The 12988-nt window shown below is 42.8% G+C and overlaps 1 protein-coding gene across 7 annotated transcripts in view; it reads left to right on the forward strand.

The window, feature by feature from the left end:
• Positions 1-12988, forward strand: part of MAP2K6 (mitogen-activated protein kinase kinase 6) — a 118177-nt gene that overhangs the window by 45710 nt on the left and 59479 nt on the right. The window contains exon 1 of one of the 7 annotated variants that reach the window (XM_066237372.1): positions 7688-7781. The exons of the other annotated variants lie outside the window; for them this stretch is intronic. The gene's annotated coding sequence lies outside the window, so the exon portion shown is untranslated. Of the gene's footprint in view, positions 1-7687; positions 7782-12988 lie in introns of those variants that run through there. 7 annotated transcript variants of the gene reach the window in all.

The following is a 12988-nucleotide window of genomic DNA, read 5'->3' on the forward strand; positions in this document are numbered from 1 at the left end:
GAAGAGAGAGACAGAGAGGAAGGAGGGGGTGGGGGTGGAGAAGCAAATGGGCGCTTGTCCTATGTGCCCTGGCCGGGAATCGAACCCGGGTCCCCTGCACGCCAGGCTGACGCTCTACCGCTGAGCCAACCGGCCAGGGCCTTAACTTTCTCTCTATACCTGCCCTCCTGCCCCCAAGCACAACGCTCCCAGAACCAGCCTCGAGACCCAGGCTCGCCCAGGGTGGTTCACTGCTCCGGTTCTCTCAGAACTCCCTGTCTGCACTTCTGTTAGTCCTGAGATAACTATTTGTCGCATATCTGTAATCTCTCAGAACTCCCTGTCTGCACTTCTGTTAGTCCTGAGATAACTATTCGTTGCATATCTGTAATCGCTACTAAAATGTGACTTCTTTGAGGGTAACGACATGTCTCTTTCATCTTGGTAGCTACAGCACCCAGCAAGGTGCCTGCACATAATAAAAGCTCAATAAATGTTTGTTGAATTTAATAGCATCATAGCAGGTAAACTGATTGAACACAGATATCAAACAATATCAAAGTTCGGATAGGTAAAAAAACCTACTTAGTGGACAGGAACTGTTATTCTACTCTTCACGGACCTGTCAGAACATCACTTTGCCCACTCCCCACAGCTGGATCTCAGCAGGTGCAAACCTTCTAAGTGTCAGCTTTGAGTCTGTATCACCCTATAGGCTGTACAGTCCTTCAGAGAAAAGGTGATGTCTTAGTCATCTTTGGATCATCGTTACTTAGCACAGTGCTGAACCTGTAGAAAGCATAAAAGTACATATTCGCATTATTTTACATGAGTTTAAAATTGCTGTTCTGGAAGCTGTTATATCTAGGAGATCTTCTTCTTCAGGGTATGTCTTTCTGTTCTCTGGTCTGCTTTTAGTCAGATACAACTCTTCATTTGAGCTCTCTGTCCATTTCAGAGGACTGGGGTTGTTCTGAGTGGACTGGGTCCAAATTCTTTAAAGCCGAGGGACTTAGCATAATTGTTCTTCACCTTGTTCTTTTCAAAGAGGCAGACGTATGTCACACATACTACTAAAAAGCACGCTAGCTCTACAAGTGGTCACGTAACAGTTGCAAATAAATATACATCTTCATAACCAGTATCTGTAGCACTTTGAACGGGATATTTTGCACTCAAAAAAGAAGTTTAGGAAAATATGATTGATGCCTGAAGAATAAAATGCCAAGGGATGAAAGCACTTTAAAAGTTGTACCTCTAGTATGATCTAATTTTATGAGAATGTCCTGTATCGAGGTCAGTATATCTAGTGAGGGATATGTGTCCTATAATGACCACTAGGCACTACACTGAAATATGGACAAATGGTTTTGCCTGGTGGTGGGAATTTGGGGACTATCATTGTTCTTTTTTATATCTCTTTTTGTTTTCTAGATTTCATAATAAATATTTCTACTTTGGAATTCAGGGTATCTGTAGTATTGGTTATTAAGAGTAATTCATTATTTCTGGCAAAAGTTACTATTAATATTGGCAAAAATTTAAGATCCACACCCAAAGAAGCATGCTTTCTGAATGTCCTCCCCCCACCCCTCCCAGCATAATGGCTGTCGTTGAGGCCTTGTATTCCTAAAGCATCGGTGTTAAGGTGTTTTTTTCTAAAATTTCATTTTAATGTTTTATACTGGCCAGTGATGAATAGAGCAAGAAACCGGCCCTCCTAGATTTGAAATGCTTTTTTAGCCAAGAGGACTGAAGAATGGAGGTTAATGTGCCTGAGTGATTACTGACATAGGAGAGGCTTTGCCGATGACTTAACATGTGAAAAGTATCACCAGAGTGCAAGAGCTTTCCGAGGTGTGCCCGATCGGAGCTGCTTGACTCCCCAGTCACAGGTGGATGTTCTAGAAGTTTCTGAGGCCGACTTCTGTCTGCCCTGGTACATGAGCTGGCAGCGAGACTTTCTCAATGCAGCTTAATTCCCAAGACCAAAATAGTCCAGTGAGTCACTTGGATATATTCTGAATCAAAGATTTAAAAACCAAAGCACACAGAAGATCCTGATGCCTTAGCTCAGAGCAAACGTCATGTTCATTTTGGTTTCATGGCTACCAAAAGGGCTGTTGCTCAAGGCATCCAGGGTAACATTAGAGCAAGGAGAGGCTCCTTATGGGTGAGGACTACGTGGTACGGTGTGTTATGGTATACTGTTGTATTTTAATTATACTTGTCATGTTCTCTGTGATGCTTAACACAAGGTAAGGCACCTGCCAAGTGCTGGCTGGATGGCAGGAGACCAGAGCAGAGGAGGGTGTTACGAAGTACTGACTGAGTAGGGTGCCAACCATCTGGTTTGCTGGGACTGCCTCTCTTCACAGCTCTTGTCGTGGTTTAATCATGAGCAGTGTCCTCTTTCACTCTCCAAAATGTCTCATTTGGGATGTTCGCTTTATAGTAGGGGTAGTCAACCTTTTTATACCTACCGTTCACTTTTGTTTCTCTGTTAATAGTAAAATTTTCTAACCGCCCACCGGTTCCACAGTAATGGTGATTTATAAAGTAGGGAAGTAACTTTACTTTATAAAACTTATAAAGCAGAGTTATAGTAAATTAAAGCATATAATAATAATTACTTACCAAGTACTTTATGTCGGATTTTTGCTAAGTTTGGCAGAATAAATCTTTATAAAACAACTTACTATAGCATTTGGTTGCTCCGCTACCGCCCACCATGAAAGCTGGGATGCCCACTAGTGGGCGGTAGGGACCAGGTTGACCACCACTGCTTTATGGGGTCACCCTGTGAACCAAGGTGTCTAAGAACAATCTAGATTTTGTGATTTCATCTCTGTCTGCAAAGCAGTTGTCTGCCTGGCAAAAATTTCAGAGCCACATCCAAGGGCACATGCTTTAGAGTGCCCTATCCCCCTCCCTGGCCGGCCTGAGGCCTGCAGTAGACGCCTTTGTACTCAGCCTCTTCTGATAGATAAATGGCACTGTTGAAGGAGCCCTAGCAGATGAAAGCCCTGGCCATGTTGATCTCTTTCTATTACCACAGCTGTCCCAGATGGTGGTAATATTTCTGGGACTCTGAACTCTGCATGCAGGGCCAGTGGCATAAAATCCTGAGGACACACTGAAACTGACAAGCTGCCTTGACATTTGCTCTCTGGCTCCTAAGCCACAGATTTTCCTCTTCTTTATGACAGTTTGCACTTCTGTTTCCTTTAATCCTTTGGGGACTCCTGCTTGATCCCCCTTTTTCTTTAGAAGAGTAAGAGTTTAAAGGCAGCATGTCTAATTCATGGAGGATTTAGTGCCCCTTAATTGCCCCAGAAGCCCAAAAAGTCAGTCCCTAGGAACCAGCTCAAGGGGGACTCAAATTGAGACAAACGTTTGTATCTTGACAAAGGCCATGCAGTTTTCTGATTCCTGCCCTGGGAGCAGCAGTGTAATAAATGAAATTGGGAACATACTTGCCTTTTCTGAATTAGGGTCTAAGTTCCTAGAAACCTCTTGTGCTCTGTAAATGAAAGGCTGTGCTAGTTTAAAATGAAGAAAATGGTTCTAATCTTTTCCTGGGTCCCTGGGTCCTCTGAGAAATGATGAAGGCTGAGAATGTTCTTCCTGGAAAGTTACTCATGTGCACACGCAAAGGAAACTTTACATGTCATTTCGGAGGTTTTACGCCGCCCTGTCTACTCCTCTCTGACGCACATGCTCCACGCTTCCCTTGCATCTCCCTGTCAGAGAAAGTGTATCTTACTGTCCTCCATGTGACTGTGTACTTGAGGGGAAGCCCTGACCCCAGCCCTGGGGTGATGACAGGATGCCTGGTCTAAACCAATCGTGACGGTCCTTTGCCACGGGTTGGTTCTGACAATAGGTATGTGCTCCTTCATTGGCTAGTAAGATGGGAGTGTAATTCTGCAGAGGGAGCTTGGGATAAAATTTCATCCCTCTGAAAATGAGAAACATAAGGTTGTATAGAGCAACCAGTCTGGAGTTATAAGATTGAGGAAATGAGAGAAGTCAAAAAGAGCCCTGTAGGGATCGATTGGTAATGGCCGTCTTGGTGCGAATTCATGATTTCTAAGATAGGCATATTGGATGTTCATGGGAAGATGTATTCATTTGTGTGTTTTTATGTATGAGTGTATGTATATTTATATGTACAAATGTGTACATGTATATGCACATTCATGTATTTTCTACCTTTGATGGGTGAAAGGGCCAAGAAAAAGTGACATCGCAGTAACAATGAGCACACCTAGTACCCAGATCTTAACACCATTGACCATTGAACAACTTTCCTTGCAGAAATGTCAGGGGTGGGGCATGCATCAAGGTGATTCTGGAAGAGGAAGTTGTTCTCATGCTCTTGCCCTAACTGACCCTTTCCCAGGCCATTCCATTATTCAGTTAAATGGGCAGCTTTTTAACAATTAAGTTTATGACCAAACTAGTGGCTTCCTTGGTCGTATACTCATCGTTGTACCTCCTTTGATAGTAATCAGCCCCTTGGTCTGCAACATGGTTGGATACTATGCTGGTAGATTAGGCATTTCTTCTTCTTCTTCTTTTTTTTAATTTATTGATTTTAGAGAGAGGAAGCAAGAGAGCATGCATGTGAGAAGGAAACATTGATTTTTGGTTCCACTTATCTATGCATTCATTGGTTGAATCTTCTTTTTTATTTATTTATTTATTTATTTATTTTGAATCTTCTAAGTGCTCTGATTAGGGATCGAATCCTTAACTTTGGCATATTGGGATGATGCTCTAACCAACTGAGCTACCCAGCCATGGCCAGATTAGGTATCCTTATATCTTGCACAGTGTGCTTACATAGGCTGTTCATGCGGCAAACCCACATTGGGAGTAGGTAAGCATGAGTTGCAGTAAGAGTGAATTGAAATCTCCTTCCCTCCAGGGTGGAAGTGGTCTGCTATAATCAGCCTTCCACCAAGGGGCTGGCTGATGCCCTTGAAGATGCTAGAGGGATCGGCATCTATCTCTGCTACTGATTCACTGGCCATTCAGTAGTGGCAATGGCTACGTCATTGATAAGAATGGTAAGAGGGAGCCCATACGGGACCCATGCACAGCTTCCATGCCTGCCAGCTGAGCCATTTCATTCATGGACGCATGTGCCAGCACATGTGAGAAGAAGGGCTGGCTGACATCTGCAGGTAGGTCATGCGTTGTTCCAGGAACACCTCAAGCACCTTTGGATCTGCTGATTCACACGGCTTGAGGGTCAGAGCCATTGCACCAGAGCCTGCACTGTCCTCATCTGTTTGGCCCACATTTCTGCTACCTACTGATTGAATTCAGAACCTGAAACAGAGGATCATGTGCAAGAATCTTGTTTGTCAGTGTGCTCTCAGTGAGTGAGAGGGACAAGGTGGATGAAATAGGGAAGGAGGGAAAGCCCGTGCAGCCGTCACTGCTAAGAATAACTGATGCTTAATCCCATTGGATCTTCTAAGAGCCTCATGAAATGCATTCAGAACTGTGTGCCTAGGGGACTAATCCTCACTGCCTCCTGCCTGTCACTGTTCACTGATCACAGGTGGCCCCACATCCTTTCACCCCCAGGTTCTGCATGGCAGCTGGCCCAGCAGGTCCCATCAATTGTCAGAGAAGCCTTATAGCAGGAATCCAGGGATAGAAAAGGGCATCTGGTGCAGACAGAGATGAGTCACTGTCACGCTGCCTCTGTTGGGAAACGGGTCAGCACCTGTGCTGAGTTGGAGAGCCACATCAGGGTATGGAGTCGAAGACATCAGGAGCAGTGCACTGGAGCTGTCCTGTGCACACACTAGACTCCAAATGGTTGAAGGAGGGGACACTGAGGATTTGAGCAAGCCACATTTGGTTTTACTCTCATCTGCTGAAACAGCTTGGCGTATTTACCTGACTACTCTAAAGTTCAGTTTCTCATCTGCATAATGAAGGTAGTAACTCACGCAATTAGAGGATCAACAGAAGTGATATCTGTTAAGTTTCTTGCTTTGTGCCTGGAGTAAATATTAGTGACCTCTACCTAGCCATGCAAAGCAGTAGATGCACAGTTAACTTCCTAGACTTGTAGGTGGAGGGGCAGGGCAGGAGACAGGAGGGGAGGGATGAGGAAAAAGCTGTTGGACCAAAATTCAGGAAGAAGAGCTCCTGGGCAGAGGACTCCGCGTGTGATTACTCAGGGCGGGGCTAGGTACCGTACCCAGGTGGCAGGAACAGCATGGCCAGAGAGGAATGGAGTCAAAACCAAGGTTAGATGAGTTCAAGGAAGTGGGAAGAGCCTACATTTGGCTCGCTCTCAGTTACTTCTTAGACGGAGAAGTAGAAGATACTACAAGTGTGATAGGCTTTTGAATGCCAGTTTAAATAGTTAAATTATCCTTAACTGACAGGCAGGAGTCCTAGACAGACTTCTTCCAAGATCGGGAATTCAGTCCAAGGGCCCCCTTGCTCATTTCGCCGCCCCTTGCTCATTTAGGCCATGTAGGAAGTAACCATTGTCTTTGACCTTCCTGGGGCCTCTGAGGATATCCCAGTGTAACTTAATCATTCCAGAAGCAACATCCTGGGGGTGGGCTGGACACGAGGGGGTGCACCAGGAGGAACAGGGGGCTGGTTCTAATTCACTTACTTTTGGGGCCTGACTGAGTGCTGGCGCACAGTACGTACTGAGTAAGTGTTTGAGGAGAGGATGAAAGAGTGGAAGCACCGTGTCTTCCTTTCTCTCCTTCCTCGGTGGTGCTGGTAGCTTTGTGCCTTCTTGGGGAAGATGTTGGCCCTTCTTTTGCCAGCACCGGCTGTGAGGGATCAGTTGGCCTGTGTCCTCTCTACTTGTGGAGGCGAGTTCTCTTAAGCCTGGAGGATAAAGACTCTCTGAGGGGTTTCGAGCTTAGATACCTGTCAATTGTCTCTGTGTTCCTTCCAGGGTCAGATCAAGCTGTGTTTCAGCTTGTGTTTGCACAAGCGTTCAGTTCACTGAAGAATCATGCGGTCTTGTAAATACTCAGAAGGAATATCTGGAACAGATAGCACTCTGCAAAAGAAAGAGACACTACAATAGCCACGGCCATTTATTTTATATATTTAAAAAGGTCTTAGTCCTGGTTAATGGCCTACTTACTTACAGCAGTATTAAATATTGCAGAATTTCACTACTGCCATGGAATTGATACTTGGATACTTAGGGCACATATTTTTGACTTGCCATGAGCCTATTTGGGGAGCCCAGGAAATGTGCTGTTATTTCCTATCCTATCTCTTTGGCTGCATGATTACTTGACTGTTTGCTTTTCTCCAATACAGAAAGATTTGGAGAGTTAACCTGATATTCCCAGGTTGAATGTTTTCTTATTTGTTTATACAATTTAAGAAAAAAAATATAGTTTGTAAAAAATAGTTTTAAAAAATAGTTTGCAGGCATTAATGGGGCTTTTACTCTTGAGAGCAGAGTACTCTGTAGAACTTGGTGTCATTTCGTCCAGTTTTGCTTCTCTCCCCTCAGCCCCTTCAAGTTCTTTCACTTTCGATCCACAGCACAGGATACTCCGTGCCAGGTCCTCTTATTGCTTGTGGCTACCTCTGGGCCCCTCCTCTTTTGTCATAGGACATTCCGTTCTTCCCACCAGCCCCAACCTGTTTGCGACTTGGCACACAGGGCGAACAGGACTCTGCACAGTCTCACCCCCTGGGACAATACTCGTTTCAGCTTTTCAGAGACCAAGTTCAGAGACCAAAGCTTCTGGCCAAACAGCTTTAGGATACTGAGACAATTGGGAGAGGTAGGAATACATTTAACTTCAGAGAACGTAGTCTTGGCATAGAAGGAGGAAGATATCTTGGCATCTGTCACGATAGCCCCTGGGTATTTTGGAAAAATTCCACTTCATTCTTTCTTTCTTTTAAAATAGGAGGCCCTAGTACAAGTCAGGAACATAGAGATTGTTAGGTGAGACTAGGTAAGAGAACAACTCAAGTAGCCTTCCGAAGAAAATGTTTAACCTCCAAAGCAGCTGAACAGACAAAATGCTTGTTGGGAAAGCAAAAATCATCTGAAAACAACCTAGTTAGGAAGGTATCAGAAAAAGAGAATGAAAAATAGTGTTCCTTCTTGATTTAAAATTAAAAACAATGTATTGACATTGTAGGAAATTTATGTGTCTAGCTTGGTCTTTGGATTCAGACCTGGATGAGAATTACTGACTGTTGGAACTTAAGAAAACGTATTAGTTTCTGCACCTGTAAAGTGAGAATAATATTTCATTTTTCTTTACTTAAAAATTAAAAAAAAATTTAATTGTGGTAAAATGTATATAACACAGAATTTACCATCTTACGTGTTGGTAAGTGTACACTTTAGTGGTGTTAAGTACACTCACATTGTTGTGTTACCAGTTCCATCATCTGATACCTCTAGAACATCTTGCAAAACTGAATCTCTGTATCCAGTGGACAAAAACTTCCATTTCTGTTCCTTTCTCTCCTCCCCGAGTTACTATTCTCCTTTCTGTCTCTATGAATTCAACTGCTCTAGGTAACTCATGTCAGTGGAATCATCCAGTATTTGTTTTTTTGTGACTGGCATAATGTCTTCAAGGTTCATCCACATTGTAGCATGTGTCAGGATTTCCTTCCTTTATAGAGCTAAAGAATATTCCATTGTATGTATATGTCACATTTTATTTATTCATTTATCTGTCAGTGGACATTTGGGTTGCTTCCACCTTTTGGCTATTGTCAGTAAAGCTGCTGTGATCATGGACGTGCAGATCTCTCTCGGAGACCTGCACATTAATTAGTTCTTTAGGGCTGCGGATACAGAGTACTCTAGGCTGAGTGGTGTAAGCAACAGCATGTTATTTTCTCACCATTCTGGAGGCTAGAAGTCTGAAATCAAGGTCTTGGTTTCTTCTGAAGCCTCTCCTTGGCATGGAGATGACTGCTTGTGTCTGCATGTGGTCTTTCCTCTGAATAGGTAAGGCATTTACATGGTTCAAATGGAAAAATTTCTCTTCTTTTAAGGGCACCGGGTATGTTATATTAGGACTGATCATAATGCCCAGATTTTAATTTAATTACCTCTTTAAAAACCCTGCCACCAAAAGCAGTTTGAGCTGTGGGGATGCCCTTCAGCCCGTAGAACCCTGCTTTCCCTAGTTTTGGGTATACATCCAGAAGTAGAATTGTTGGATCATGTGGTGAATGTATTTCTAATATTTTGAGGGAATAGTTTATTTTTTACAGAGTGGTTGTGAGATTCAGGTGTATGTGACGAACTTAGCATATGGTTGGTTGGCCCCAGAAAATGTTGCACAGACTATAAACTGTCTGATCCCAGAATTTGCAGGCCAAAAAATCGAGTCCAGAAAAGTTAAGCAATTTATGTCTCCAAGTTCCTAGTTAGCAGCAGACTCAGAAAAAGAACCTAGGTTCCAACAATGTCAGGACTCTTGTATCACCATGCACTACTTCTTTGCATCCTTTATATGGACTGAACTGTTATTTGCTATTGAGTATTTGCTGACTTTTACGGCATGTGATTCTATTTTTCAGTTTTTAAACTTAGTTTCCTGAATAGGTAACATATTTATGTGGTTTAAACTGCAAAATTATACAAAAATTGTGTCTTTTTTCTAATTTTTGTCCTCAGTATCCTGGCTGCCTTCTTTATAGACAACCAATACTGTGAGTTGCTAATGTAATCTTACAAAGATTTTATGCAGGTACAAACAGATCTGTTTATGAATTTTTTGTTTATTTATGATTTCTTTTGTCATATTTAAATTCAATGTAGTGTATAGTTTTCTGCATCTTGATATTTTTCACTTAATGTATTTTGGAGATTTCTGTGTTGACATATAAAATACCTCCACATTATTTTTTGTTTGTTTTCTTTGTGAGAGGAGGGGAGATAGACAGACTTCTGCCTGCATGCACCATCTGGGGCTGTTGCTCAGCAACTGAGCTATTTTTAGTGCCTGAGACTGAGGTTCCGCATATCCATCCTCAGTGCCCAGAGCCAGCTTGCTGGACAAATTGAGCCATGGCTGCAGGAGAGGAGAGAGACAGAGAGGGAGAGGGAGAGAGAGAGAGAGAGAGAGAGAGAGAAGGGGAGGGGGAAGGGTAGAGAAGCAAATGGTCACTTCTCCTGTGTGCCCTGACCGGGAATCGAACCCCGATATCCAGATGTTGGGTCGACGCTCTACCACTGAGCCAACCAGCCAGGGTGTTTTATTTCTTTTTCTGACCACATAGATAGAATCTCATTGTTTGAATGCTTTATACTTACTTCATTTAGTCTGTTCCCTGTTGTTGGACCATTGGTGTTATAGGCAGGGCTGTGTTGAATAAACTTGTACATATGTGATTTTGTGTGAGTGGAAGATCTGTATGATATAGTTTCAGAGGTAGTATTGCTAAGTGAAAGGGAGTCTGCATTTGTAAGATGGATTTTTGTCAAACTACCCTTCATAGGGCTTTTGCTAATTTATACTTTCACCATCATCTTAGAAAATTTTCAATAATGAAAAAAAACTACTACACTAGGTTATGCCCTACTTTATCTATTGATGGGTGTTGACATGAAGGCTTGTCATGGGTCAAAGCAAAATCAAAGGGCATCTCCCTCAGATCAAGAACAAGATAAGGGCATTTGATCTTACTGCTTTTCTTCAACAGTGTACTACCAGGGCAAGAAAATGAAATAAATGTCATCCACATTGGAAAGGAAGAAATAAAAATATCTCTATTTATAAATGGCATGATATTATTATATCTAGAAAATCCTCAGGAATCCACTAAAAACTCTTAGAACTAATAAGCAAGTTCATCAAAATTGCATTTGATATGCAAAAAAATTATATTTTTATGCACTAGAAATGAACAATCTAAAAATACAATCAATAAAAAAGTATAATAGCATCAAAAATAATAAAATACTTGGAAACAGATTTAACAAAGTAAGTGCAAGTCTTATACTCAGGAAATTACATTGTTAAAAGAAATGAAAGAGGGCCTGAATAAGTGGAGAGATGGGCAAATCTGTAGAGACAGAATGTGGACTTGTTGTTGCCTAGGACCAGAGAGGAGGACAGTACTGGTGGGGAACAGAGAGTGGCTGCTAATGGATGTGATGTTTCCTTTGTGGGTAATAAACATGTCATCAACTTGATTGTGGTGATGGTTGCACAACTCTGTCAATGTGCTAAAAATCATTGAATTAGGCCTTGGCCAGTTGGCTCAGTGGTAGAGAGTCGGCCTGGCGTGCAGGAGTCCCAGGTTCGATTCCCGGCCAGGGCACACAGAAGAAGCGCCCATCTGCTTCTCTACCCATCCCCCTCTCCTTCCTCTCTGTCTCTCTCTTCCCCTCCCGCAGCCAAGGCTCCATTGGAGCAAAGTTTGCCCGGGCGCTGAAGATGGCTCTGCGGCCTCTACCTCAGGCGCTAGAATGGCTCTGATTGCGGCTGAGCAACGTCTCAAGATGGGCAGAGCATCGCCCCCTGGTGGGCGTGCCGGGTGAATCCCGGTCGGTGCATGCGGGAGTCTGTCTGACTGCCTCCCCGTTTCCAACTTCAGAAAAAGAAAAAAAAAAATCATTGAATTATATTTTAAATAGGTGGATTGTGTGTTATGTGAATTCTATCTCAAAAAAGGTGTTATAATAAAAATTGGAAGGCAAAGGTCATGTCCTGGATCACTTGTAGATCTTGGGGTTTGCAACTGGAGATTAAGAATTCAAACTCTTTTTTTTTGTTCTTTGTTTTTTTAAATTTTTATTTACTGATTTCAGTGAGAGAGGAAGGGAGAGACAGAGAAAGACAGGAACATGGAGTTGTTCCTATAGGTGCCCTGTCCGGGCATCGAACCAGCAACCTCTGCGCTTCAGGGTGTTGGTCTAACCAGCTGAGCTATCTGGCCAGGGTGAATTCAAACTCTTTAGTAGCAAACTTTCTAATATTTCTCAAGGAGTGAAAGGTATCCCACACACACATGTGATCTTTGAGACTCATGGGTAGTTCTCAAGCTGGTAACCACTCCGGACTCCTTGGTTTCCACATTTTATGATGAACAGCTTTGAAATGCAGGCGGTTCTTAGAAGAAATAAGGAAGTATGTAGAACCCACCTACTTTCCTGCCTTACATAGCTGAGTTGCCTATTGGAATTTTCTCCTATATTTCTCATGGAACATGAGCTTTTTCCTCAGGAGCTTGTGCAGGGCAAGAGGACTTGGTAATATTTCAACTGAAACTGCAGGAACTCCTTTGCTGACCTATTCTGGCTGTTTCTAATGTGTCTTGGCTTCTGTTTCCTTGGACCCCATGGGAAATCTTGGCAGAACACCCTGTTATATGTCAATATGAGTGGCTCTCTCCACTTCCCTTCACATCGAATTTTCTCTTGGTTGTCACCCTTTAAGCCCTTCTTTCCTCTTCTTGTCTTAAAGAGAGACCTTTTCTTGTTTCGGAGTCTAACCTCGCTCCACTGTGCTGTAAATCTGATGAAGTCCACTGGGACCTTGCTCCGTTGTTTCTGTTCACTTCTCTGCTCTCTTTATCCCCTTTTCCCACTCGCTTCTTCTACTCTCTGCTAGCCTGTTGCTCAAATTTCCTATCATTTTTTTTTTTTTTAGAAAACAGTAACAAATGGACAAAAACCAAAAACAAAACAAAACAAAAAAATAACATCCGAACATCCTCCCCCCCCCCCCCCCCCCCCCCCCCGCCAACACCAAAAATTTCCTTCGATCTTTATTTCTTCCTCAATAGGCTTTTTTTTGTTCTTTAGGGCTTTTATTTTTTTTCAAAATTACCTTTTGGGAAAAGTCTGTGTGTTTTTCTATTTTAATTGATGTCTACTTCTGATGAAGAGACCAAAGTCAGGATTTTCAGAGCCCCGTGTTAAAATTAAGTCTAGAACATATCATACCTAGAAAAATTCTGGATGTGAAAGTGAAATGAGGTTGCAACAGGAGGCGAGCAGAGTTTCGAA

This window comes from Saccopteryx bilineata, chromosome 6 (assembly GCF_036850765.1).
Source record: "Saccopteryx bilineata isolate mSacBil1 chromosome 6, mSacBil1_pri_phased_curated, whole genome shotgun sequence".
NCBI lineage: Eukaryota > Metazoa > Chordata > Mammalia > Chiroptera > Emballonuridae > Saccopteryx > Saccopteryx bilineata.